Source organism: Aotus nancymaae, unplaced genomic scaffold (genome assembly GCF_030222135.1).
Source record: "Aotus nancymaae isolate 86718 unplaced genomic scaffold, 86718_ANA_hifiasm-v0.15.2.pri h1tg000079l, whole genome shotgun sequence".
NCBI lineage: Eukaryota > Metazoa > Chordata > Mammalia > Primates > Aotidae > Aotus > Aotus nancymaae.
Window position 1 is genome coordinate 28,244,619 of NW_026988494.1, and position 24,704 is coordinate 28,269,322.

The window sequence follows — 24,704 nt, forward strand, 5'->3', positions numbered from 1 at the left end:
TGGGATTACAGGTGTGTGCCACCATATCCAGCCAATTTTTGTATTTTTAGTAGAGATGTAGTTTCACCATGTTGGTCAGGCTGGTCTCAAACTCCTGAACTCATGATCCACCCACCTCCACCTCCCAAAGTGTTGGGATTATAGGTGTGAGCCACCTCACCTGGCCCTCTATTAATCTAAACATTTTACATAAATAAAAGAAAACATTTGTTAAGTATATATAGTAGCTAACACAAAGGTATCTAAACATAAAATTAAGAAACAGCATATTGAATCCAGAAGTATATTAGAAAACACAAAATAAAGCAGCAAAGTGGCCAGACCCCCCTGGATGGGGGGACTGGGTCTGGGATGGGTACCCTCTTCATCAACAAGATCCAGGAGGAGTACCCAGACAGGATCATGAACACATTCAGTGAGGTGCCCTAACCCATGGCATCAGACACAGTGGTGGAGCCCTACAATACCACCCTCTCCATCCACCAGCTCATAGGAAACACAGATGAGACCTACCGCATCAATAATGAAGCTCTCTATGACATGTTATTCAGAACCCTACAGCTGCTACACCCACCTGCGGTGACTTGAACCACCTGGTGTCTGCCACCATGAGTGGGGTCACTACCTGCCTGTGCTTCCCAGGCCAGCTCAATCCTGACCTGCAGAAGCTGGCTGTGAATATGGTCCCATTCTCCCACTGGCACTTCTTCATACTCAGCTTTGCCCCACTGACCAGCCAGGGAAGCCAGCAGTCCCGGGCCCTGACAGCACCTGGGCTCACCCAGCAGATGTTGGATGCCAAGAACATGATGGTGGCCTGCGACCCCCACCATGGTCGCTACCTGACAGTGGCCTCCATGCTCAGGGGCCACATGTCCATGAAGGAGGTGGATGAGCAAATGCTTAATGTCCAAAACAAGAGCAGCAGCTACTTTGCTGAGTGGATCCCCAACAATGAGAAAATGGCTGTCTGTGACATTCTGCCCTGAGGGCTAAAAATATCCACCACCTTTTCTGGCAACAGCAGAGCCATCCAGGAGCTGTTCTAGTGCATCTCAGAGCATTTCACAGCCATGTTTCTGCACAAGACCTTTCTGCACTGCTGCATAGGTGAGGGCCTGGACAAGATGGTGTTCACCAAGGCCAAGAGCAACATGAATGACCTGGTGTTCAAATACCAACAGTACCAGGATGCCATGCTGAGGAGGAGGTGGCCTAGAGCCTCCAGTCACCGGGCAAAGCAGGGAGTGGTGTGAACTCTTTATTCACTCCCAGCCTGCCCTCTGGCCTGTGCCTCTGTGTGTGCACTTGCTGTTTTCCCTGTCCACGTCCCATGCTGTACGGACACCAATATTAAAGCATTTTCATAGTGAAAACAATTTTTTTTGGTTATTTCCATGTGCTCTTTTTGCCTAATATACATTTTGTCTTCTATAAAATACCTGTGCACCTACTGAATACTTCCTTGTGTGGCTGCATATCTATCTGTATGTCATTAAGAATAATTATCTACATATCACAGTATAGATCTCAGAGTTTAACTGTGTATGCATTCCTATAATCTCTTCATCTTGTAAGAATCTGAATTTTAATCTTGGAGACAGAGGCTATCACTTATCTTTTGAAACAAAGATTGGAAATCCTGGGGCCTGAGCTGTTCCACCCTAAGGTCAGTAAACTTCAATGAACATCTGATGCTGATCTTCTGAGTGGGAATGTTTTCATGTAACCAGGAGAGAGGAGGTTCTCCTTTTTAGCAGCTATTTTGCAAGATGTTTTCCTTATGGGTTTGGTCTCCTTGTCCTCACAATGACCTCATAACCACATCAGTCCCAGCTCATTTCTGAGAAAGCTGGGGCTCTGAGCCCCGCTGAGAATTGGCATCTGGGCTCAGGTAGCAGGGACACAGTGAAGGGTGAGGATTTTGCATGCTGAAGTTGGGAGAGACAAAGCTGGGACTCACAGGGGAGAGAGAGAGGTTGCTGGGGACAAGATGATGCCAGAACAGCTCAGGATTGGCCTTGAGCTCCCCACCAGAGTCAACCTGATTCTGAAGACCAAGGCCAGAGCTCCAATAAACCAGACCCATCCTCATTGTTAGTCTCCTGGGGCCATAAAATCTTGGGGAGACAGGGTCCCCAGACAGAACCAAGTTAAATTTCCCAGAGCTCTAGGCATTCATTCACCCTGATCCAGGGCCTTCACACAGCCAGGGAAAGAATCATAATTCCTACAGATAACGGACTAAGGTCAATAGGGCAATGAGGAAGTGCTGGGAGCATAATTTCCTGTGCACACCTGCCCATCAGAGCTCTTCCATGGTGGCTCTGTGGGACCCTCACACAGCCTCAATGCTCCTGCTCATACTGCTTGCCCAGCCAGGAGCCTTGCAGCTCCACCTGAGTTATGCAAACCCCCAAGTGAAGCCAACCTGCTTCAGCCTTCTCTTCCACAGCCTCCTGTTTATTCTCAAGAGATTCAGTCTCTTTCTTTTGCACCCTGGGTCCCTTCACTTGTGCTTCCACCATGGGTGGTCACAAGCTCTGTGCCCTTTGGTGTGCATCTCTCTGTTGGAGGACACAGGACACCCTGCAAGTCAGGGACAGGTGTCATAATGCAATAAGGAAGAAGCATGTTTCAGACTCAGGAGTGCCGATGTCTATCCTCATTCCTCCCTCACCACCATCACCAGAGCATGCTCCTTGCATGGGATAAACAGCGAGTAAGAGAGGCATGAAAAGCCCATTGTCCACACAAGTGTTGCAGCTTCTTTTTGGAGAATGTTCTCCAGTCCTTTTATGTTCTGTCTCTGATTCTCAGAACTCTGCAAGTCAGTGTGACCACCCTGCTCCAAATCTAAGAAAACAGAGGCTCCCCAAGGAAGGAGAGCATGTGCCCAGGGTCACGTGGCTTGCAGGAGGCAGAGTGGAAGTTGATTCCAGCTCCGCCCACAGGACCCTCTCAGTACCCTCTGCTTCCCTTCTTGACAAAGGGCCTTCTTCACTCTCGGGGTGCCCCCCATGAGCACAAATGGCTCTGGGGAAATGTGGATTCCTGAAGACATGCAGGGGAACTGGGAGAGGGCTTTCTGACAGAACAATCCAACATACAGAGGTCAGTTAGGCATGGCTAGAATATTTCTTTAAACTCCAAGGTAATATGAATTTTAAGTGCATTATGACATAAATAATACTTTTGTCCATGGAAAAATGAGGTAGGAATTCTGAAAAAAGCAAGTTTTAGACAAGTGTTTGATTTCAAGTGTACAATTCCCATCATGTATAATCACAGGACTCAACAGCTGTTGAAGGTACAGAGGCCACATGAGAGCAAGCATAGCTAAGTGTCATTTAAGGTCTTCGTTGGGAATCATCACTGTGGGTAACAGGTTACATTCACTTTCACTAACTCACAGTTGAGGAATATGTTCTATTACAAATATGGAAACTCTGACACTTAGAATATTAGATTGGGGCACCAACAAAGGGGGGTAAAGGCAGTTTTGCACAACACGGTTACCAACAAGAATGGGACTGTGATGAACTATGGAATTGACCTTGTTGAAGAGCATTCAAAATTGCACAAAGCACATATTAATGTTGGATTAATGAGTTTTCACTTTCATCACTTCTGGGAATACAGCAGATGTTTCAACTGTTAATCATCTATTTTATAGATGACAACAAACAAAATCACAGCAAAATAAAAGAAAACCCCACATATTTCAGAAATAAACCCCACAACATCTTGAGTAAAAGAGATCAGTCATAGTTCGCTGGGCTGTGAGACCTACAGCAGTGGAGGTCAGTCCACTCAAGATGAATAGCTGGGAATGGAGAAGCCAGAAAACTTGTGCGGAAGATTTTGCTTCTGATAAAGTCCAGACAGAAAAGGTATCACAGAGCCTACAGAGCAGAAGCCAGGCCAGGACAGGGCGATGGAGGAAAAGACTATAGTGTCCTGATCCAGGCAGAGTGAAAATGACCCCAGCATTTACCTTTGTCTTCTCTGTGTTTTCAGTTGGGATGCAGCTGCTGTTCCTCATGGGAACTGAATGAGGTCCTGAATCTGCTAAGAGCAGAGAAGGGAGTGGGGCTAAATCTGGCTTGCGTGTTCTGTGGAGAATAAGAAACCCTCCACACCCTCCAATGCCATCTCACTCTCTTTGCCACACTCAGGTCCCTTACTAGAGGCACAGGGTTTATTGACCAGATGACTCACAGGACCTTGGAGCCCTCAGGGCCTCAGCCTTGAGGAAGACACCATAGAGCCCTGATCCAGGGGGTTTCTTAACTCTCAACAGGCTGTGGACAGGTTGGGAACTAATCAGCTGGAAATGAGCTTTAAATCAGGGGTTCCCAGTACATATCAAAGGAAATCATCTGTCATGTGAGCACAGACTCAGAATCAGAATATAAACAGCCTTGGATAGGAAAAACATTTATAGGCCTAGGACAGGAGCAGCACTACTCCTTTTCTTCAAGCTATAGGGGCATTTAAAATTCTGTGGATTCACAGTGAATCTAACCTCCATATCTCACCAGGCATTGTCAATATTTATGAACAGAAATTAACATAAAGAGACTAACAGTCATGAGAAAAGGTAAGAGCTACAGAGATTAAATGGAGGCCAGGTATGGTGGCTCACACTTGTAATCCCAGCACTTTGGAAGGCTGAGGTGGGCAGATTACTTAAGGTCAAGAGTCAGAGACAAGCCTGGTCAACATGATGAAACTCTATCTTCACTAAAAATACAAAAAGAAAAATTTGCCAGGCATTGTGGCAGGCACATGTACTCCCAGCTACTTGGGAGGCTGAGGCAGGAGAATTGCTTGAACTTAGGAGGTGGAGGTTGCAGTGAGCAAAAATCTCACCACTGCACTTCAGCCTGGGTGACAGAGCAAGGTTTTCAAAAAGAAAAGAAAGAAACAAAGAAATAAAGAAATCAACAGGAAAGTTTTAGGGTCACACTTCAAATGTTACAGGAGTAACATTACATAGAAATTTAGCTTACTAAAGGAGTTATATAGTTCACAATAAACAATTTAAACAAGCAAAAAGAATAAAGCAAGTTCCAAAGCATGCAAATAAATGCTTCTTTTCTTAAAACAGATCTCATGGTACTGCTTTTTGATCCATGAAGACATTGCCCAAAAATCTCTGCTCTCATCAGCACTTTCAGCTCCCATTCTAAAATGCTATTGTTGTTACTTTTCTCAAATGAAAGAAAAATAAAGCCTTCACACTGACTCAAGGTGAAGGGGAGCTGGCCCATTTGCCTTGCAGGCTCATCTTCACAGTTAAAAGTAACCAAGATGTCAGGGTGGGGCGATGTCCACAGTCAGTGGAGGGGCCTAAGCTCCACTATTCACAGGGGATCAGTGAAGAGCCATTCAGCTAGGGCACCTGAGAAAAATGTAACAGTTGAGGGAGTTAAAATCAGAAGTGGTACATTAAAAAACATCCCCTCCCCAGGCATGGTGGCTCAAACTTGTAATCCCAGCACTTTGAGAGGCCAAGGTGGGTGAATCACTTGAGACTGGGAGTTTGAGACCAGCCTGGCAAACATGGTGAAATCCCATCTCTACTAAAAATACAAAAATTGGCTGGGTGTGGTGGTGACCACCTGTCATTTCAGCTGCTCAGGGGGAGGAGACTGAGGCAGGAGAATCACTTAAACCCAGGAGGTAGAGGTTGCAGGGAGCCAAGAGCACAGCGTTATACTCCAGTATGGATGACAGAGCCAGACTCTGTCAAAAAAAAAAAAGAAGAACACTTCTCCCAATTTATATTAACAATTCTCTGTTCAGGACTAAGTGGGGTAGAGACTGTTAAATGTGGCAGGGCATGGTGGCTCACACCTGTAATCCCAGCACTTTGGGAGGCCATGGTGGGTGGATCACCTGAGTTGAGAGTTCAAGACCAGCCTGGCAAAAATGGTGAAATCCTGTCTCTACCAAAAATACAAAAATTAGCCAGGCATGGTGGTGCATGCCTGTAATTCCAGCTACTTGGGAGGCTGGGGTAGGAGACTCACTGAAACATGGAAGGCAGAGGTTGCAGTGAGCTGAGATTGTGACACTGCACTCCAGCCTGGGCCAGATACTGAGTCTACATTTCAAAAAAAAAAAAAAAAAAAAGGAGAGACTGTTAAATGTGCCTAGATATCTTCATAACTTATCTATTTTCTGTTTTCTACATACCCTGAAAGGCAATCCTGAATGGCAGGTAATTGTGTAGGTTATAAAAATAAAACAAACTTCCTCTTCCCTTGAATATAAAACAGCATCGTGGGATTAGTGCTTTTTTCTTGGATCATGATTCAGAAGATGATCGCCCAGACAACCACAGTTTTACTGTCATAAACAGCAAGAGAAAATGTACAGCTCAATTTACCCAATGGACAAAAAGGCTCAAATGGTGACACAACTTAGCAGCCAAATTCCTATCAAGTACAGACTGGACATACTGATCCCTCTCCACCTGCAACCAGGAACATGCACTTTGAGTGATGTCATTTGAAATTAACCTTCCCAGACACATTCTTCATTGATTCTCTGAAGAGCAGTTTCAACAGATTCTCTGGGCTTTCTCTGCATCATGAGAGGCAGTGCAGCTCTGCCCTTCACCATCCTGCAGTTTGTCACCTCTTCCCCATGATCTCAGAGGAACTTTGTCTGAGGCCAACTGTTTGTTTTTTGGGCTCTTTCATTTCCCCTAAAAACCACTTACTCCCCCTCTAAGTTGCCTCCATCTCCATCTCTCCTGAAAAGAGAGTGCTCTTTAAGCATCAACCATCTGACCCTTCTTGCAGTCTCATTTTTCAGCTGGCTCCCATGTTTATGCCTGTTCTGTTTTTCTTCTGTTAAGCTGTCTATTGTTAGTTCATTTCTGCAGTGAACATTTAGAGAGGAGAGAGAAAGCTTTCCTTCCAGTCATACAATAGAATTATAAAGCAGAAAAGTTTAGACAGAATTTCCTATTTAAGTGACAAAACTTCATACTCCATTTCTGATAAAGAGCACAAAGGTTAAAAAAAAAAAAATGTGGCTGGGTGCCATGGCTCACACCTGTAATCCCAACACTTTGGGAGGCCAAGGCAGGTGGATCATGAGGTAAAGAGATCAAGACCATCCTGGTCAACATGGTGAAACCCTGTCTCCACTAAAAACTACAAACATTATCTGGGCATGGTGGCACATGCCTGTAGTCCCAGCTACTCTGGAGACTGAGGCAGGAGAATTGCTTGAACTGGGGAGGCGGAGATTGCAGTGAACCAAGATCATGCCACTGCACTCCAGCCTGGTGATAGAGCAAGACTCTGTCTCAAAAAAAAAAAAAAAACACAAAACTTATTTTTGTCCCAAAGCTCTGTTGATGTTCTATTAAACAAACACTAACCTATTTAATTTTCATAATGTAAATGGCAGATATTTTTATAATTCTTATGCTGATGTTTTTGCCCAATATCCCCCCTTCCTCTCCCTCTCCTTCCCTCCCATCCCCCTCTCCAACTCAGATTCCACCCCATCCTCATCCCCTTTCCTCCCCCAGCCCTAAGCCACCCCCACCTCTGTCCTGGCCACCTCAGGGCACCCTGACAGGACCAGGGCATGTGGGTGCAGTGGCTACTCTTTTGACTCCTCCTGCTGGGGTTTCCTAGCCATCAATTCACCCACATGAGTAGACACTGGACCCGTGGGGTTTCTTCCTTGTTATTGGGCTGTTTTATGTGGCAAATTACACAGTGCAGGCCTGTGATTTCAGTGGTTTGGGGGGTTAAAGTGGGCAGATCACCTGAGCCCAGGAGTTTAAGACTAGCCTGGACATCAGAGCCAAACCCCATCTCTACAAAAGATTCCAAAAATGATTAGTCAGATGCCAACTACACTCTTGTCTCAAACAAAATGAACCAAAACAAAGTGAAACATCATTTGAGTTTTGTTTCATCTGGTTTGATGACTTTATAGGAACTTCTGAGTCATCCATGTCTTCTGCTCTTGGGGCTGCCTCTAGGGAGTCTGTGTCCAGTCAGTGTGATGGGAGCTGAGAAGCCCATCAGATGGAGAGAAAAGGGCTGCACCTGCTGGGAGGTTTGCAATGCGGGAGTCACTAGGAGTGACAGGACCAGGATGTGAGTGAGGACAGTATTGTCCTTTGTTTTGTAAAATGTGTATCGTGCAGATCATTGATTGATCCAAAGGAGAAAGGGTCTTAAAGTCCTTATGTTATCCAAACATAAAGAAATGACAGGCCAGGTGTGGTGGCTCATGCCTGTAATTGGGAGGCTGAGGCCGGCAGATCAGTTGAGGTCAGGAGTTCCAGACCAGCCTGACCAACATGGTGAAACCCTGTCTCTACTAAAAATATACAAAATAGCCAGCCATGGTGGCAGGTGCCTGTAATACCAGCTACTCAGGAAGCTGAGGCAAGAGAATGGCTTGAACCCAGGTGGCAGAGGTTGCAGTGAGCCGAGATTGCACCATTGCACTCTAAACTGGGCCACTGAGTGGAACACTGTCTCAAAAAAATTTTGTGTGTGTGATTTTTTTTTTTGAGACAAAATTTCCCTCTTGTCTCCCAGGCTGGAGGGCAATGGCACCATCTCAGCTCACTGCAACCTCTACCTCCCGGGTTCAAGGGATTCTTCTGCCTCAGCCTCCTGAGTAGCTGGGATTCCAGGCACCTGTCACTACACCTGACTCATTTTTGTATTTTTGGTAGAGATGAGGTTTCACCATGTTGGCCAGGCTGGTCTGGAACTCCTGACCTCAGGTGATCCACTAGACTCAGCCTCCCAAAGTGCTGGGATGACAGGCATGAGCCACTGAGCCTGGCCTTTTTGTGATATTTTTTAGATCATCGGCTATTGTTAGTGTTAATGTATTTTACGTGTGGCCTAAGACAAGTTTTCTTCTTTTAATATTGCCCAGGGAAGCCAAAAAAATTGGATATCACTGCTTTACATCAAGAAAAAAAAGACACTCTACATTTGGAATGCCTAAAAACACTACCAGCCATGCAAAAAAACATGAATGGTAACTTCCAAACTTTTTTGAAGCAGTGGAATCCCCTGGTGATATCTGAGGGAAGTAGTTACCTCTTGGAGGAGGTTGATGATTTCTAAAGATTACCATTTTTTACTGAAATATTGTAAATGTCATTGACCTTTTCATTATTTCAACTATGATTATTCCAGGTGATCAGTTTTCCACCTGATTATTTGTATCCTGGGCATGACTTTCTTGGCATTCTGTGGATGCTTACCACTACTGTGTTTCTGAGAGTTTCTACAGTTGCCCCATTTCTCCGAAAAACTAGCTTTTATCAGAATATACTAACTTCTTGTAGAGGTATACTTGTAATCACACATAAGAAGAAATTATTTAAAACAATTCATGGTTTTGGACACTATTATGAATATTGGAATGGGAGGAAAGGAGAGGGAGGGGAAGGGGGGATGTTGGGCACCTGGAGGAGGAGGTCTGGGAAAGGATCCCGTTCAAACAGTCTTCAAGGGTGAGTGGGAGGTTCAGCTACAAGTCAGGGAGAAAGTCTATGAGGGAAGCAACAGGACACATGGGACAAGAAAGCTGGAGGCTCAGGAGCAATTAGACAGAGATGAGGGCTCTGGTTTCCACCACAGATTCTCCTGTCTGGGTGCTGCCTAAGCAACCATGGGGCTTTATACTCTCTCTCCACCAATCCCCGGCCCCGGAATGTGGTACCTCACAGTGGACATTCCACGGAGCACCCACATCCTCCAATGCCCCTCCCCCATCTCAGCCCCCCACACACCTCCCAAGGCTCTCTGGAACCTTCACAGATCTGATTTCTGGTATTCCCCACCAGCTCCCTGTCCCTGCTTCTCGGTGGCTCTTTCCTTCCTGAGTTCCCAGGGTGTCTTATGGTCAGTCTTGGCGTGAGCCACCGAGCCCAGACTTCATTTTCTTTTTCTTTCTCTTCCTCTTTCTCCTCCCTAGCCCTGGGGCAAGCCAGCTGCTTCTTATGAAGAGGTGCATGTGAACAGGAACTGAGGTCTCCAGTCAACAGACAGAGGGGACCTGAGGCCTGCCAGCAGCCATGGAAGTGAGTTTGAAAAAAGATCGTGAAGCCTGTGAGAGCTGCAGCCCTGGCAGACAGCTTGATTGTATGCTCATGAGAGCCTGAGCCAGAGGACACAGCTAACCTCACCCAGATCCCTAGCCCACTGAAACTGTGAGGAAAAAAAAGTGTATTGTTTATGAAGCTGCTAAATTTGGGGCGATTTTTACCCAACAATAGGTAATGAATACAAGGATATTGCTTATTACTCAAAATCACTATCTAAAGCCCTTGAAAAATTGAAAGCTGCAACCAGGGAAACACTGAGAGTCTCCAAGAACACGGTGTTTCTTCTTAGAGACAGTGTGAGAAAAGCACATACATGTGTTTTCCTTTCAGTTTTGGCTACCAGGAAGCTCAGAGCCAAATGTATGACCCAATTTTAAAAACTGTGTTAGCCCCTATGACCTGCTTATCTGTGTTCTTTTATTTTATTTTATTTTTTATTTTTGAGTGGCTCAAGAGTATCATCTGCTATTCTTTTTTTTTAATTTTTTAAAAATCTTTTATTATTTTTTTAAATCTGTGTTCTTATTCCTGGCCTTTCATTTTATTCTTTTCTCTCTCTCTCTCTCTCTTTTTTTTTTTTAAACAAGACGGAGTTTCGCTCTTGTTGCCCAGGCTGGAGTGCAGTGGCGTGATCTCTGCTCACCCTAAACTCCGCCTCCCAGGTTCAAGGGATTCTCCCGCCTCAGCCTCCCGAGTAGTAGCTGGGATCACAGTCACGCGCCACCACGCCAGGCTAATTTTGTATTTTTAGTAGAGACAGGATTTCTCCATGTTGGCCAGACTGTTCTTGAACCCCTGACCTCAGGTGATCAGCCTGCCCCAGACTCCCAACGTGCTGGGATTACAGGCATTAGCCACCGTGCCTGGGCCTGACTTTTCATTTTCTTTGTACTGATTTTATTAGCTTATCTATATTTTTCTATATGATATGAATTATGGTAAGCCACCTCAAATTCAGCTTACAGAGAAGCAAGGAATTTGTAAATTTTTTTTTTTTTAAGACTCTCACTCTATGGCTCAGGATGGAGTGCAGTGGCGCGATCTCAGCTCACTGCAACCTCCGTCTCCAGGGTTCAAGTGATTTCTCGTGCTTCAGCCTCCCAAGTAGCTGGGATTACAGGCGCACACCACCATGCCTGGCTAATTTTTTTATTTTATTTTATTTTTTTAGTAGAGGCGACGGTTTCACCATGTATGCCAGGCTAGTCTCAAACTCCTGACCTCAAGTGATCCACCTGCCTCAGCCTCCCAAAGTGTTGGGATTGTAGGCGTGAGCCACTGCGCCGGGCTCTTAAATCATTTTTTTAAAAATACTTTTTAAATTTAAAACATAGTTTTGCACATTGAAAAAAAAAGTTTCGCACAGGTTGAACACAAAGTGCCTGGAGGTGGTGGTGGGAAGATCAGGTCATAGGAGAGTGGCTCAGGAGCCCCAAGCATTGGCCAGAGGTGATTCGGATTGTGTCAGAAATATCAAGTGATAACGACGAAAAAGGGAAAAAGGATGGCAACCAGTTGCCATCCCAGAGGGAGGGGCCGAGGGTTCACCCAGCCACCCACAGTGGGATCCTTGCTAATTGTTCCTGGTAAGGGCTCCCTTAAGTCCCTCCTGCCCAGACCCGCCCATCACCCCGGGCCTCGCCCTTCACGTGCGCCTCGATGCACGGCCTTGTCTCCGCCAGCCATTCCGGCCTCCTCCACGGTTGCGCGCTCAGTACCCTCACGCCCTGCCCGTGCGAGCCTTCCCAGCTTTGCTGGCCTCACTTAGGGGCGGTTGGGCCGCGCGCCTCTGGGGGCGGGGCACGGAGCAAGCTACCCAGCCAATGGGGCCTGGCGGCTGGGGCGTGCTGACGGCGGCACAGGCTGAGGTGGAGGCGGAAGGAGGAGGCAGAGGGGTAAGATGGCGGCCCCCTTCCTTCTAAGAGTGTCGGTGATGCGGTGGGAGCGGGTGGCCCAGTTCGCAATGAGTGCCTCGGGCATCCTGCTCTCCATCTACGCCTACCACGTGAAGAGGGAACAGGAGCGGGACCCCGAGCACTGGGCCAGTCTGCGACCTGGGGCCCTGGGTGAGGTGCTTCACCACCCTTGCCTCCAGGTAGCCATTGCGGAGTGGGCTGGGAGCGGCCGTGCGGGGTGAGAGTGGAGGCTGGGGTGGGGAGCTCATGGCGGGAGCTCAGGCCTGGGCCGGTTGGGACCTGGCCGCGGGGGAACGGATGGGGTCGGGGCTGGGGCCTGGCGGGGGTGGCAGCTGGGCGCTCCTACCCCAGGGGCTGCCCGAGCCCAGGCAGCGCAGCGGAGGTGGTGTGGCAGCGAGGCTGCTGGGGAGGGATGAGGTGACAGAGTGCATCCGGGAGGCCTGGGCGCTCTGGTGGGTGGGGGCGCGCTGGGCTGGAGCGCAAGGGTCTGAGGAGGGTGGGTCCCGGCCAGCCTGACAGGTTTCCTGGTTCTCGGGAGGTGGGCCGGGGTGTGGGGCCCTGTCCGCCGCACCCTCGAGGCTAGCGGCCACCTCTTGTCCCTCCTTCGCTGCAGCCAAAGCTTTGGGGCCCGCGCGGACTCGGGGGTTGCGTTTCCCAGTGTTTTCCTGGTGCTAGGACAGGTGTTTCCTTTGTACGCCAGCGCTAGTGAGAATTTGCAGACTTCTTGGGACGGTGACATTTGCGGGCAAACACGAGTTTGACCCTACTCTGGAAGAAGATACCGGCCCTTAACATATCTGATTTCTTGAATTTCCCCTCGTGTATTTCAGTATGGCAGGAGGGGAAAATGGTCTCAGTTTGGGTCTGGGTTTAAGCTTCATTGGAGTAAAGGACAAGTATGTTATGTGTTTCAGGTGTTGGGATGACTTAAACGTTGTTGCTTATTAGTGTAATAGGATACCCACAACAGATTAAAAACACATGCTTTGCTAAACTTGAGCGATTGGTTTGTGTTACTGATCATTTTAGTTTTCTTTTTTTTAAATGTTGTAACTGGCTTGTCTGTTAACGTTTTATTTTAACGCATTAAGTTTTCCTAGGCAAGTTGCTTTGAAAAAGGGAGGAATTTACATTTTAAAGGTGGCTGCTCTTTTTTGGTGGGGGGGATTAAAAACAACAAGTTGAAGGAATGATTTAAGAATTGGTAGCTTACGATTTTAATAGAGACTATGTCTAATATTTAGACGTTTGTTAACAGTAGTCACGTATGAGCAATTTCTTCCCCTCCTGTTGATTGGTAAACTGGTATGTAGACAGAAATGTATAGCTCACTAGTTTATTTTGACTCACATATTGTTGATTACATGAGCAAGGTGGCATTGGAGTTTGTCTTGTTATTGGTTACAAACTTCAGGGTGCAGATCTTTCCACTTAGCCTTCTCATGGACCAGATACTCTATCTCATTTGCTCTTAAACCAAAATCCTGTAGCTTTTTACAGGGGAAATAATTATCACATGGCCAAATGAAACATTTTGAAAATGCATTTAAAATGTAGGTATTAGTTTACAGGGGAAAATACATAGATGTGACAAAAAGCTCACAATTGTTGTTGGTGGTTATTCCCAACCAAGTTAATAGGCTGATTAGATCCTCAGATACCCTTTGAGAAACAATGAATGTCTTTTATGCAAAAATTTGTTATTTCCACTTTGGTAAAGGACTTTTAAACTTATAAGTACCTTCCACCTGAAGTTAGTTGATTGAATAACTATGTAAGGAAAACATGCTGCAGCACATTTCAAGTATTTAAGAAACAAGAGCTAAAAATAACTTTTGATTGTAGGTTAATATGGAATTTAAGCAGAATTACTACCAATTTTAGATTTTTTTTTTTTTTTTTTTGAAACAAGCAGTCTAAAATAAATGGACCTTTTAACATTGGGGTATGGAAGGAGGACTTTACTGTTTGCTTAAGTTCTTAAAATTGACTTTGTTTTAAAAAAAGAGTTTTAACCATTTAATAAGCATACACTCTAAATATTCTCATAGTTATATGTCCTGCAAGAGCTGGATAGATATCAAGAAGCATATTAAAACTATATATGAGTACATGTAAGATTAAAGGTAACTGTATCTCTTTATAGTTTAAATTTGAATTTAATATGTTGTGACAACGTGTTGTTTCAGTGGGTAACTGTGGACATGAAACAGATGCTTGTTAAAGGATAGGTAAAAATAAGATTGCTAATAAGAGCGAATAACTTGCTAGCTATACAGTGAAATTATTTTAAGAAATTTGTTCAGTTTGATCAGCCTGTTTATAAACTACTTGAAAAAAATCAAGTAGTTTATAAACTACTCATTTAATAAATGAATTTACAGGTTAATTTATTTTGGAAGTAGTTTATAAACAGGCTGATCAAAATCACATCTGTATATATACACATATAATCACATATATATTCATATATAGATGAATTTTCTTTTGGAAGTAAGTAGGCAAAACATTGAAAGTTTTTATTTTGTCAAGCTGAAAGAGACTTTAAATGAAAGCTGATTATTGGACACCTCAAGTTAGTTTCTTTTGAGTAGTGATTGCCATGTAGCAGTACTACTTAAAGATGTGACTCTTAGGAAAAGAAAGTTTGAGCCCAGGCTGGGTGTGGTGGCTCACACCTGTAATGCCAGTACTTTAGGAGGCTGAGGCAGGTGGATCACCTGAGGTTGGGAGCTTGAGACAAGCTTGACCAACATGGAGAAACCCCATCTCTACTAAAAATACAAAATTAGGTGAGTGGGCATGGTGGTGCACACCTGTAATCCCAGCTACTCGGGAGGCTGAGGCAGGAGAATTGCTTGAACCTGGGAGATGGAGATTGCAGTGAGCCGAGATCACACTGTTGCATTCTAGTCTGGACAAGAAGAGCAAAATTGCATCTCAAATAAATAAACAAGAAAATTTGAAGCCACCTGGCTTATTCCTGTTATCCCAGCACTTTGGGAGGCCAAGGTGGGTAGATCATCTGAAGTCAGGAGTTCAAGACCAGCCTTGAACCTGGGAGGCAGAGGCTGTCGTGAGCCGAGATCGCACCACTGCAGTCCAGCCTGGGCAACAAGAGCAAAACTCTGTCTCAAAAAAAAGAAAAAATATTTGAGCTCAGAGAAAAGTTAACAGATGATAAAGATTCTGAAGAAAGTCATCTTCCAGGATCCAGTGTCAGCACATGGTTTTGAATTGCTTATACTCAATTTTTTTTTTTTTTTTTTTTTTTAGAGAGAGAGAGAATGGGGAGGAGGAAAAAGGAAGAGAAAGAAAGAGAGAGAATGGGGAGGAGGAAAAAGGAAGAGAAAGAAAGAGAGAGAATGGGGAGGAGGAAAAAGGAAAAGAAAGAGGGAGAGAGAATGGGAGTATTGCTTTCTTGCCCAGGCTGGAATGCAATTTAATAATGGGTATTGAAAACCTCTTTTATACTGATAATTATACTTAATGATGTAGTCAGGAAGGAATAAGGGAAGAAGATAACAAACAAACAGCCAACCAATATTTCATTTAAACCTATGAAATGCTATGCGATTACTGAGGAGTGATTTACTTCCAATTATATAGTCACCTTTGGAATAGGTGTGAGGTGGTAATGTATGTTTTGTGTATTTGAAGTGGAGAGTTCTATAAATGTTTATTAAGTTTACTTGTTCCGGGTCTGAGTTCAAATCTTGAATATCCTTGTTAATTTTCTATCTCGTTGATCTATAGAATCTTTAGCTATTCTTGTTACATTGATCCTTTTACCATTATGCAATGTCCTTCTTTGCCTCTTTTGATCTTTGTTGCTTTAAAGTCTACTTTATCAGAGGCGAGAATTGCATCTCCTGCTTTTTGTTTATTTGTTTATTTTTACTCTCTGGTTGGTAAATCTTCCTCCTTCTCTTTGAGTCTTTGTGTATCGCTGCATGTAAGATGGGTCTGGATGCAGCATACCGATGGGTTTTGGCTTTTTATTCAATTAAAATATATATAACTTTAATACTGGCGTTTGATGCTAGCTGGCTGTTTTGCCCATTAGTTGATGTAAATTTTTCACTGTATTAATGTTCTTTGCTTTTTGATATATTTTTGGAAAGGCTGATATTGGTTGTTCCTTTATATGTATAGTGCTTCTTTCAGAAGCTCTTGTAAAGCAGGCCTGGTGGTGGTGAACTCTCTAAGTGCTTGTTTGTTCGCAAAGGATTTAATTTTTCCTTCGCTCATAAAGCTTAGTTTGGCTGGATAGGAAATTCTGGGTTGAAAGTTCTTTTCTTTAAGGATGTTAAATATTGGTCCCCACTCTTTTCTGGCTTGTAGGGTTTCTGCTGAGAGATCCGCTGTAAGTCTGATAGATTTCCCTTTATGGGTAACCTGACCTTTCTCTCTGGCTGCCCTTAGTATTTTCTCCTTCATTTCAACCCTAATAAATCTGGCAATTATGTGCCTTGGGGTTGGTCTTCTTGAAGAATATCTTTGTGGTGTTCTCTGTATTACCTGGAGTTGAATATTACCTTGCCTTGCTAGGTTGGGAAAGTTTTCCTGAATGATATCCTGAAGAGTATTTTCCAACTTGGATTCATTCTCTTCCTCACATTCAGGTACACCTATCAAACGTAGATTAGGTCTTTTCACATAGTCCCATATTTCCTGGAGACTTTGCTCATTCCTTTTTATCCTTTTTTCTCCAATCTTGTCTTCTCGTTTCATTTCACTGAGCTGGTCCTCGACTTCTGATATCCTTTCTTCTGCTTGATCAATTCGACTGTTTAAGCTTGTGCATGCTTCGCGAAGTTCTCGTGTGGTGCTTTTCAGCTCCATCAATTCACTTATATTCCTCTCTAAATTGTCCATTCTCGTTAGCATTTCGTCAAACCTTTTTTTAAGGTTCTTAGTTTCTTTGCATTGCGTTAGAACAAGTTCTTTTAATTCACAGAAGTTTCTCATCACCCACGTTTTGAAACCTGCTTCTGTTACTGGAACACACTCGTTCTCCATTAAGCCTTGTTCCATTACTGATGAGGAATTGCGATCCCCTGTAGAGGGAGAGGCATTCTGATTTTGAGTGTTCTCTGCCTTTTTAGGCTGCTTTCTTCCCTTGATTATATATTTATCCATCTGTCGTCTTTGTAATTACCGACTTTCTAACTAGGTCTCTGAGCGGACGTCCAACTTTTTGATTCCCAGCGCCGAAAACTGAGCAATCCACTGCGCCGGCCAAAACAGCGGTGTTAAGATTGATGGTGCCTTTCTGCCCAGGAATCTCCGGACTCTGCCCCAAGAACTGCCGCTTTAAGGCGCCAGCAAAACCGCCGCGCCGGCCACAAGAGTCGCACTGGCGACCCGTGGGGCTCCTCCGCTGGGAATCTCCTGGTCCGTGAGCTACAAATATTCGTCTGAAAGTGTGGCGTCCTCTCGTTCTCTGCGCTTTCACTGGGAGCTACGTGCCCGAGCTGCTAGTGATCAGCCATCTTGGATCTCTCTCCCCTCAATTTTATTCTCATTTCACAATCACCAAATGTCCTAATCCAAACAGAATAAGGTAGAGGTTAAAGAGAGAATCTTGAAGGGCATGTGTTATCTGTGTGTAAAGTCCCCTATTATTTTGGGGCCATAATGATGTAAAGGGCCAGACATTTAGATTTCTAAAGAAATATTTCCCCAAAATTAGGAGGCTACAATAGAAATGCTGATTTTTTTATTTATTTATTTATTTTTATTTATTTTTTGATATGGAGTCTCACTTTGTTGCCAGGCTGGAGTGCAGTGGTGTGATCTCAGCTCACTGAAGGCTCTGCCTCCTGGATTCAAGTGATTCTCCTGCATCAGCTTCCTGAGTAGCTGGGATTACAGGTACATGCCACCACACCCAGCTAATTTTTGTATTTTTAGCAGAGACAGAGTTTCACCATATTGGCCAGGATGGTCTCGATCTCTTGACCTTGTGAACCACCATGCCTGGCCTGATTTTTTATTTCTACCAGGTACAGCAAATATTACACCACTATCTCCTGTCACCATCATTTCATTTAATGAAAGGATATTTTCACTCAAATAATTTGAAAGCACAGAATCTCTCACAATACATTTTATTTATTTATTTATTTATTTTAAAGATGGGGTTTTACCATGTTGGTCAGGCTGGTCTTGAATTCCCGACCTCAGGTGATCTGCCCACCTTGGCCTCCAAAGTGCTTGGATTACAGGTGTGAGCCACCATGCCTGGCCTTATTTTTTATTTTTTTGAGATGGAGGCTTGCTCTGTCACCAGGCTGGAGTGTGGTGGCATGATCTTGGCTCATTGCAACTTCCACCTCCTTGGTTCCAGTGATTGTCCTGCCTCAGCCTCCTGAGTAGCTGGGACTAGAGGCATGCGCCACCACACCCAGCTAAGTTTTGTATTTTTAGTAGTGATAAAGTTTCACCATGTTGGCCAGGATGGTCCTGATCTCTTGACCTCGTGATCTGCCTGCCTGGGTCTCCCAAAATGCTGGGATTACAAGCATGAACCACTGCACCTAGACAGAATAAAAGTTCTTTAAATGGAATCATTTAGTTATATTAAAATGTTTACTTTCAGACCAGCCTGGCTAACATGGTGAAACCCTCTCTCTACTAAAAATATAAAATTAGCTGGGCATGGTGGCATGCACGTGTAATCTCAGCTACTCCAAAGGTTGAGGTGGGAGAGTCACTTGAACCTGGGAGGCAAAGTTTGCAGTAAGTGGAGATGGTGCCATTGCCCTCCAGCTGGGCTGCAACAGTGAAATTCTGTCTCCAAAAAAAAAAAAAAAAAAAGTTTTATTTCCTTACTTTTCCCCATTTTCCCACAAATCTATGAAAATTCTGCTGCAAACGTACACCAGCCTGCCAGCTAACATTAACCCAGCCCTCCCTGCCCCCTTGGTTTGGTATACTGAGCTCAAATCTAAAGGATCTGGGTGGGGGGGTTCCAGCTCTCCTAGTTCTTAGACTTGTGGCCGATCTTCATGGTGCCTCAATTTCTTATGTTAAATAGGGATTTTTACACCTATTTAGGGAATGGCTTACACCTGTAATCCCAGCACTTTGGGAGGCTGACACCTGGCAGATCTCTTGAGCTCAGGAGTTTCAGACCAGCCTGGGCAAAGGGCAAAACCCTGTTTCTACAAAAAATAGAAAAATTAACCAGGTGTGGTGGCATATGCCTTTTGTTCCAGCTTCTTGGGAGGACAAGGTGTGAGGATCACTTGAGCCCGGAAGACTGAGGTCACTGTGGAGTGAGCCATGATGGTGCCACTGCACTCCAGCCTGGATGGTATAGAGACATCCTGTCTCAAAAAACAAACAAAAAAACCTACTTTGCCAGATGAATGTTAGGATGAAAGTGATTACATATATGCTCTTGAAATACAGTCTGTCCTCAGTTATGGCTGTTACTATTGACTGGAGATGTCATTTTGTTTTTGAGTGTTTGATAATAAGTGTCTTTAAGTATAATAAGTTTCTTGTATATAGTCATTTATATGTTTAAATGTTAACTTTTAATGTATTTTATTGCTGACTTCATTGCATAGCATAAAGATGTGTTCATTTAAAACACTTTTGAAGTTGTGCAAGATAAACTAATATGGAGAATATTCTTTTTTTGTTTTGTTTTGTTTTTTTGTTTTGAGCTGGAGTCTTGCTCTGTCACCCAGGCTGGAGTGCAGTGGTGCAATCTTGGCTCAATAAAACCTCTGCCTCCCAGGTTCAAGTGATTCTCCTGCCTCAGCCTCCCAAGTAGCTGGGATTATAGGCACCCACCACCATGCCTGGCCAATTTTTGTATTTTTAGTAGGGATGAGGTCTCGCCATGTTGGCCAGGCTGGTCTTGAACTCCTGACCTCAGGTGATCTGCCCACCTCAGCCTCCCAAAGTGCTGAGATTACTGGCATCAGCCACCTTGCCCAGCCCTAATATGCAGAATATTGTATGTATGTATTTCCTATATATCAGACCCCCTCTAAGAAGGGTTACTATGTAAGAATAGTACAAATGATCTGGAAAGGTTAATAGGCTTGACAAATTTATGCTTCTTAACACTGTAAAAGTAGTCCAGTTGTGCTATGGTATATGCATAGGATATATACCATAGGGGGTTGGTTCCAGGACCCCTATTTCTACCAAAATCCTGGCATACTCAAGTCCCCACTGTGGGCCCTGCACATCCTGGGTGTGTGAAAAGTTGGGCCTCCTTATATGCAGGTCTGCATTTGGTTGAAAAAGATCCACATATAAATGGGCCCATGCAGCTAAAACCTGTGTTGTTCAAGGATCCACTGTATTTGAAAATCAAGTCCACAAAAAAAGTTGCCTTGTTTTACAAAATGTTGGATTACTACCTCTCCCATATCCTAAAAAAAAAAAAAGTACCATTCATTTACTATCCCCTTGAGATACTAAAATTTTTAGAATAGAACCTAGGGCCAGGTGTGGTGGTTCACATCTGTAATCCCAGCACTTTGGGAGGCTGAGGTGGGCAGATCACCTGAGGCCAGGAGTTCGAAACCAGCCTGGCCAACATGGTGAAACACCATCTCTACTAAAAATATAAAAAATTATCCAGGTGTGGTGGTGTGCACCTGTAATCCCTGCTAAGCTATTCCTGAGGCTGAGGCAAGAATCACTTGAACCCTGGAAGCAGAGGTTGCAGTGAGCTGAGTTCATGCCACTGCACTCCAGCCTGGGCAACAAGCAAAACTCTATCTCAAAAAAAAAATAGACCCTAAAAGTATTTATTGCTCCTTGCTTTGTCTGAGAGGTTAAGCGACTTGCCCAAGATAACACAGGTCATAGCAAATTGAGACTTGACACCTGGATTCCAGAGTACTTATTCAGAGTCACCTCTGCACCCCCATTTTAAAAATTAAATCTTGTCCAGGTAGTGCATTTGCTGCTTCAGATCTGAAAGATAACAAGGCATGTACAGTGAAAAGTCATCTTATCCCTTCCTACAGACAGTTCTCCCTGTCAGTAGGCTGCTGTGAAACTTTTCAGAGCCATTTGATGCATAGACAAGCATCCATATAACCATATTATTTCTCCCCTTTTTTTTTTTTTAAACAGAGAAGTGTCATGCATATGTTCTGGGATAAATAGCCTGCTTTTGGCTTGGCATTTGTTCCGTTACTCCTGTACTTTAAATGCTGGTATTTATATTTAGTAAAATGTTTATAACTGCTAGGATGTAAAAGAGAATTTATTCTAGTAGTTTTGACTAACCAAGATGAATTTAAGAAATAAAATTCTTAACATTGTCATTGTGTTTTGGTATGGAAATTTTAGAAGCAGGTTGAACTGCAAAGAGTCCAAGATAAATAGAGAAATATCACAAAGAAGTGAATCTGGACTGTAGTAGAGATAAATATTAATACTTACAGATAATACTATGTGCTAAGCAGTGGTCTAAATGCTTTACATATGTTATGAAGTCTCACAACAGTTCCATGAGGCAGGTAGCTTTTATTGCCATTTTACAGATGAGTAAACTGAGCCACACAAACTAACACTTGATCCAGGTAGTACAGTGGCAGAGGCCTGATTCTAACCCAGGCAGTCTGGCTGAAGAGTCCATGCTCTTTACCACTACTCTTTCTTTCTGTTTGTCTTACTGTCTTTCCTTCTTTATTTCTTCCTTTCCCTCCTTCTCTCCATCCTTCCCTCCTTCTCCTTCCTTTCCTTCCCTCCCCTCCCCCCCTTCCCTATCCTTTTTCTGGCCTTCCCTTCCTTTCCTTCTTTCCTGTTCTGTTCTTCCTTTCCTTTTTTTTTGATGAGACATTGTCTCACTCTGTCTCTCCAAGCTGAGTGCAGGTGCAATCATGGCTCACTGTAGCCTCAACACCCCCACATCAAGTAATCCCCTCACCTCAGCTTCCCAAGTAGCTGACTCTACAGGTGCACACCCCACCACACCTGGCTCATTTTTTCTATTTGTCCTAGTGACAAGGTCTCACTTTGTTCCTTGGGCTTGTCTCAAACTCGTGTCGTCAAGCGATCCTCCCACCTTGGCCTCCCAAAGTTCTGGGATTACAGGTGTGAGCCACCACAACCAGCCTTTTACCACTACTTCAAATTCCATTTAGATCTAATATTGTTAGAGCAATAACCACATCAACCAGATTTTTTAAATTGCAAAAAAAAAACAAAAAAACCTTTTTTGGTATCTGTATGACAAAAATATATAGTGTTTGTATTATAGCTTTTACCTATTCAGAGCACTCTTTGGAAAGGCAGGAAAATTGCTGTGAAGGTATTGGTATTTGAGAAGTAAGTTCCTGGTGTGTTTGTCTTCTAAACCTGAAGGTGTGAGGACTTGGTTTGTCACCCCCAGTTAGCTAACAGATAGGCAGTGGGGGTGAGCTATCTGGAGGACTTAGCAGATTAGCCTAGGGAGGAAGGAGATAGGGGATCTAGGCACCTGGAGGGAGGGAGAGGGAGAATAGTTTGTTTGAATCTGTCCTATTTTGGGGTAGGTCTTTCTGAGGGAGGCCTTGTCATGCAGACCTGCTGCACATAGAGATGGGAGAATTGGACCTGAGGTGTGATGCTAGCTAAAGTACCACTCAGATCTGGAAATTTAAGAGGAGTTCATTTCCTCAGTCATTAGGAAGAACTTGAAAGGGTAGCAAACCTGTGGTTATTTGAGAAGAAGAGCAAGTGGTCATATTTGAATGTAACATACTCAACTGGGTTGGGAAAGAACCGGAATCTAGAGATTGGCCATAAAAAGTGCAAAACCAGGCATTCTTGTAAATTATGTTCTCTTGTAAACACTGATAAGATCTAGCACTGAGCCCTGGGCCTTTCTTCTATAAAGTGCTTGTACAGGCTGAGGATCCCTAATCCAAAAATCCAAACTCTGAAATGCCCTGGTTAGCATTTCCTTTGAGGGTCATATTGGCATTCACAGTTTTGGGATTTTGGAACATTTCAGTTTTTGCACTTTCAGATTTGGGATGCTCAATGGTATATAATGCACATATTCCCAAATCTGACAAAGTTCCAAATCCAAAGTATTTCTGCTCCAAAGCATTCAGATAAGGAATACTCAATCTGTAATGGATTGTACTAGACTTGTATTAGATTACCAGTTTTCAAAATTTGTATCTCAGATTCCTTGTTCTGTCAGTGAACTAGGGATTTCATATGCCTTTGATTCACATTTTAAAGTTTTAAACTTTAAAATATTATAAATGTTTATGTACATTCAAGTGCATATCCTGATAAATTTTAATATATTAGGACAACTGATTTGTACTGCCAGGTCATCTCAAGAGACTTATACTGAGTGAAGGCCGGGCATGGTGGCTCACAACTGTAGTCCCAGCACTTTGTGAGGCCAAGGTGGGTGGATCACCTGAGGTCAGGAGTTCAAGACCAGCCTGACCAACATGGTGAAACCATGTCTCTACAAAAAATACAAAGTTTAGTCAGGCATGGTGGCACATGCCTGTAATCCCAGCTACTCGAGAGGCTGAGGTAGGAGAATCACTTGAACCCAGGAGGTGGAGATTGCAGTGAGCTGAGATTGCATCACTGCACACCAGCCTGGGTGACAGAGCAAGACTCCATCTCAAAAATAAAAATAAAAATAAAAAGAGAGAGAGTTAAAGGTTACATACTATATGATTGCATTTATGTAACATTATTGAAATAACAAAACTGCAGGGATGGAGAACAGATTTAGTGGTTGCTAGGAGTTAGGAATGGGAGGTGAGGGGTGGTGTGGTTTAAAGTAGTAGCATGAGGTAGCTGTGTGGGGATGGAACAGTTCTATATCTCAGGTGTGATAATACAAAGCTGCAAATGTGATAAAATTTGATACAACCACACACACACATACTGCATACAAATCCTAGCATTCTCAAGTCCCATTTTGCTTACAAAACTGGTGAAACCTGAATAAACTTGGGATTATACCAAGGTCAGTTTCCTGATGGTGACAGTTTACTACAGTCACATAAATTACAATGTGGGGGAATTTTGGTGAGCATACTTTGGATCTCCCTGTTTACTTTTTTGCAAATTCCTGTGTACTTTTAAAATAAAAAGGTGGCCAGGCATGGTGGCTCACACAGTAATCCCATCACTTTGGGAGGCTGAGGCAGGTGGATCACCTGAGGTCAGGAGTTCGAGACCAGCCTGGCCAACATGGTGAAACTCCGTCTCTACTAAAAATGCAAAAGTTAGGTATGGTGGGGTGTGCATCTGTAGTCTCAGCTGGGAGGCTGAGGCATGAAAATTGTTTTGAACCTGGGATGATTAGTAAGACTGTAGTTTTATGTTGATAGTTTGAAATTTTAGGATGGTGCTTGTTTGCTCCTGTAACCTATAAGCACATTCAGTACTATCAGAACTAATTTCATTATGTAATAATGTGACTGCCTTATGCATATATCAGCATTAGTACATATTGTAAAGTTTTTATTTTTTACCAAAAAGTTTACAACTACCAAGTATTCACATTCTTTAACATTATGACAGAATTAATTTAGAAATGTTCTACTTTTCAAACTTGTGGACAAGTGTAATAAAATCCTTAGATAAATGTACTGTTTAAAAAAACACAGAAAATATTCTTTATCATTTGCAAAACATGCCTTATCATCTACTCATCTTTTTGAATCAGG

At 43.7% G+C, this 24,704-nt stretch overlaps 1 pseudogene; it reads left to right on the forward strand.

Moving 5' to 3' along the window:
* The first annotated feature begins 330 nt into the window (after nt 1-330).
* Nucleotides 331-4,941, forward strand: LOC135271451 (tubulin beta chain-like; annotated as a pseudogene).
* Nucleotides 4,942-24,704: the final 19,763 nt, after the last annotated feature.